The following is a 3,975-nucleotide window of genomic DNA, read 5'->3' as shown; positions in this document are numbered from 1 at the left end:
GAGACGTCTGTATTTATCCCTCAGAGGCTACGGAGTTAGGAAAACATCACGCTTGTTCTTTCCTGTCGTGCGGTTTTGTTTCACAAATGCTAAATTGAAACCTCTACTCTTGTCCCTTCGCAATGGCGAGGTCATGTACCGCTTCTTCAGCTGAGCAGCAGCTCAGACCAGTAATAGATCAGCTACGTCTTCGGAGGCTTTGTGGAGGTTGGATAAGTTTCACCAAGCTCTTCACTACTACATTCAGCTGTGCATCTACTGAGGATCCCCAGCATTTTCTAGACAATTGTCATGAGGTTCTCAGGAACATGGGGATCGTGGAGACCAATGGGGTCGATTTTGCTACCTTTCGCTTGTCTGGATCCGCCAAGACCTGTTGGAGAGATTATTGATTGGCTATACCAGTTAGGTCACCATCTTTGACTTGAGAACAGTTCACGCAGCTATTTCTGGAGAAGTTTCTCCCCATCACTTATAGAGAGGTTTATCGGAGGCAATTTGAGCATCCCCAGCAGGGTTCTATGACTGTTACTCAGTACGAGATCAGATTCATCGACTTGGCTCGTCATGCTCTTATCATACTTCCCACCGTGAGAGAGAGTGAGGAGGTTCATTGAGGGACTCGTCCAGGCCACTCAGTTAGCTAGAGGTGGAGGTAGAGGTATTAGAGGTCGAGGTAGAGGTATTAGAGGTCGAGGTAGAGGTATTAGAGGTGGAGGTAGAGATGCTAGAAGTGGAGGTAAAGGTATTAGAGGTGGGGGTGCAGGTATTGTTCTGGTTTGTGGGAGAAGCTTCGGTATTATTTTGCGCCATATCTGGTCATGCCTAGTGATTCTTGAGTTCCCCTGTTTATGTGTCTACGCCGGTGGGTGATTCTATTGTGGTGGATCGCGTCCATTGTTCATGTATAGTGGTTATTGGAGGTTTTGAGACTCGTGCAGATTTGCTTCTTCTGGACATGGATGATTTCGGTGTTATATTGCTGATGGACGGGTTATCACCTTACCACGATATCTTGGACTGTCACGCCAGGACTGTGACCTTAGCTTTACCGGGTTTGTCTCGTTTAGAGTGGAGAGGGACTCCTGGTCATTCTACCCATAGTGTTATCTCTTATGTGAAGTATCGACGTATGATCGAGAAGGGGTGTTTGGCCTATTTGGCATATGTTCGTGATTCTAGTGCTGAGGTTCCATCTATTGATTCTGTGCCCGTCGTTTGTGAGTTTCCTGATGTTTTCCTTTAGACCTGCCGGGTATGCCACCCGACAGGGATATTGACTTCTGCATTGATCTGGTTCCGGGCACTCAGCCCATTTCTATCCTGCCATATCGTATGGCCCCGCCTGAGTTGGAAGAGTTAAAGAAGCAGTTGCAAGACTTGCTTGAGAAGGGTTTCAGTGGACCTAGTGTTTCGCCATGGGGTGCATCGGTGTTATTTGTTAAGAAGAAGGATGGGTCAATGAGAATGTGTATTGATTACCAGCAATCGAACAAGGTTACAATCAAGAATAAGTATCCATTGCCGAGGATTGATGATTGGTTTGATCAGCTTCAGGGTGCCAAGGTATTTTCAAAGATGGACTTGAGATCTGGCTACCATCAGATGAGGATTAGGGCATCGATGTCCCTAAGACAGCTTTCCGCACACGGTACGGGCATTATGAGTTCTAAGTAATGTCATTCGGGTTGACAAATGCCCCAGTAGCTCTTATGGATTTGATGAACGAGTGTTCATGCCTTATCTGGATTCGTTCGTGATAGTCTTCATGATGATATTTTGATATATTCCCGCAGCCGAGAGGAGCACGAGCAGCATCTTAGAGTGGTTCTTCAGACTTTGAGGGATAGTCAGTTGTACGCCAGGTTTTCGAAGTGTGAGTTCTGGTTGAGTTCAGTTGCATTCCTGGGTCATGTTGTGTCAGCAGAGGGTATCCAGGTTGACCCAGAAGGGTGCCCAGTTCAGATGGTCGGACGAGTGTGAGGCGAGCTTTCAGAAGCTCAAGATAGCTTTGACTACGGCACCCTTTCCTCTAATCAGGTACTTTTTGAAATCTCTTGTGATCATAGTCATTTCCTCATCCTCCAGATCTGAACCTTCAGCAATTCTAAGAGCCAGACATCTTTCCTTCTTGGGTGCATCCATTTTCATGGCTTGCCTTCTCGATTCATAGGCAGTAAGGTTTCCAATTAGTTCATCCAGCTTAAGGGTAGCAATATTCTTTGATTCCTAAATAGCAGTGATTTTGCTTTCCCAAGAGACTGGCAGAACCCTTGTTAAAATCTTCTCAACTTTGTCTTCTTCAAGGATAATCCTTCCAAGAGACTTAAGTTCATTTGTCAGTGTGGTGAACCTTGTATACATCTCTTGGATGGTTTCTCCTTCCTTCATGGTGAAATTCTCCTATTGAGAATACAACAGTGTTCCTCTGGACCTCTTCACTTGAAGTGTTCCTTCATGAGCCACTTGCAAAGTGTCCCAGATTTCCTTAACAGTGGTACAACTTTGAATTCTACTGTACTCATCTGGACTTAGTCCACACACAAGCCCTTTCTTGGCCTTGGCATTCTTCTCCCATTTCTTCAAATCTTCAGCAGTGCAGTCAGCTCTTGTCTTTGGCACATCCACTCCTTCCTCATCCTTCTTTGTATTTGCCAAAGGACCATCAGTGACTATGTCCCAGAGTTCATAGTCCTCTCCTATGATATGATCTCTCATCCTGGTGGAAGAATCTGGTTCTTCTAGGTGTACTAACTACTACTGTTTGCAGAATAATAAGTACATAAAATAAAGAACACAGAGATTTTTACGTGGAAAACACCTGGCTCAAAAGGTGAAAAAACCCCAACCTACTAGTCAGTAGGATTTTCCCAAACTTCCACTAAAATCACTGAGCCAAAACAGCATTTACAAAACTCTTTGTAAAACTAAGGATTAACTCTAATCCCGTTGTGGCACACAGCCTCAACTGTTGCGACAACCTCAAGTTAGCTTATAACTTTAACACTCTAGGTACCTAATACAATTGTTTCTATGAAAGCTGAAAGGTACAATTTTAAACCACCTACTATAATTGCACTAGAATAAAAAGAATACACAATGGAACTGATTCTTCTATCTCGTTCAAGTAGCTTCAGGAGTGCTTACTCAAATCTCACATAAATTGCTTGCAAAATCGCCTTGCTTTTTTGCTCTTAATTTTGTTTAACTTCTGCGTATGTGCAATTTTTGTAAAAGAGAACAATCACTGTCTTTTAATGGGTTAGTAATCAGAGTTTGATTGGGACTCAATTGCTGATCTTCTATCATAGTTGAGTCCTTGAAGATCTCAAACTCCAACACTATCTTTATCCGGATTGTGCTCTCTTCATATAAGGAGACTTTCTCCCTTTATCCAATATGCAACCTTTTCGATCAGATCAGGAGATATTGCTGCTTGATCAGTAGGACTTATCTCCTTCACGTGCATCTCACATGTATAGGTTGAGAATGACTGTGCTTTACACGATGGACCTGGTCCATGACTGAGTTCAGTTGCCATTCTTCAAAACTTCACATGTTCTTGGGCCAACACCACCTCCTCCTAATATTCATCTAGTTATGTCTATGGAGTTCTGCTCTCTCTTGTATTCGTAATTTTTGGCTTGTTATTTCTTCCTAACCCTCACCCAAACAAAATACATGTGAAATGAATTCGTACAGTCCACCACACATAAAATACCAAATTCCCCTGCGCAACGCTCATCAACCTAAATATTGGCAGTACTTGAAATGACGAAAGGAGTTCATTATCTTCAGCAATATAAACAACAAAAGAGAAAAAACTTACTAAAATTAGGAGAGAAAAACTTGGAACTTGTCTGTTTGTGTATATAGGCAAACGTAAGCTGTCTCCTGTTAAAACTCCACCTAGACAAAAACAAACTGCCAGCAAGGATCGTGCTACAGTTTGCTTATCTTGAACCAAACGTATAG

The sequence above is a fragment of the Nicotiana attenuata genome, chromosome 1 (assembly GCF_001879085.1).
Source record: "Nicotiana attenuata strain UT chromosome 1, NIATTr2, whole genome shotgun sequence".
In the NCBI taxonomy this organism is placed as follows: domain Eukaryota; kingdom Viridiplantae; phylum Streptophyta; class Magnoliopsida; order Solanales; family Solanaceae; genus Nicotiana; species Nicotiana attenuata.
The sequence above is the reverse complement of the archived record's forward strand: the minus strand, read 5'-3'. Positions refer to the sequence as shown.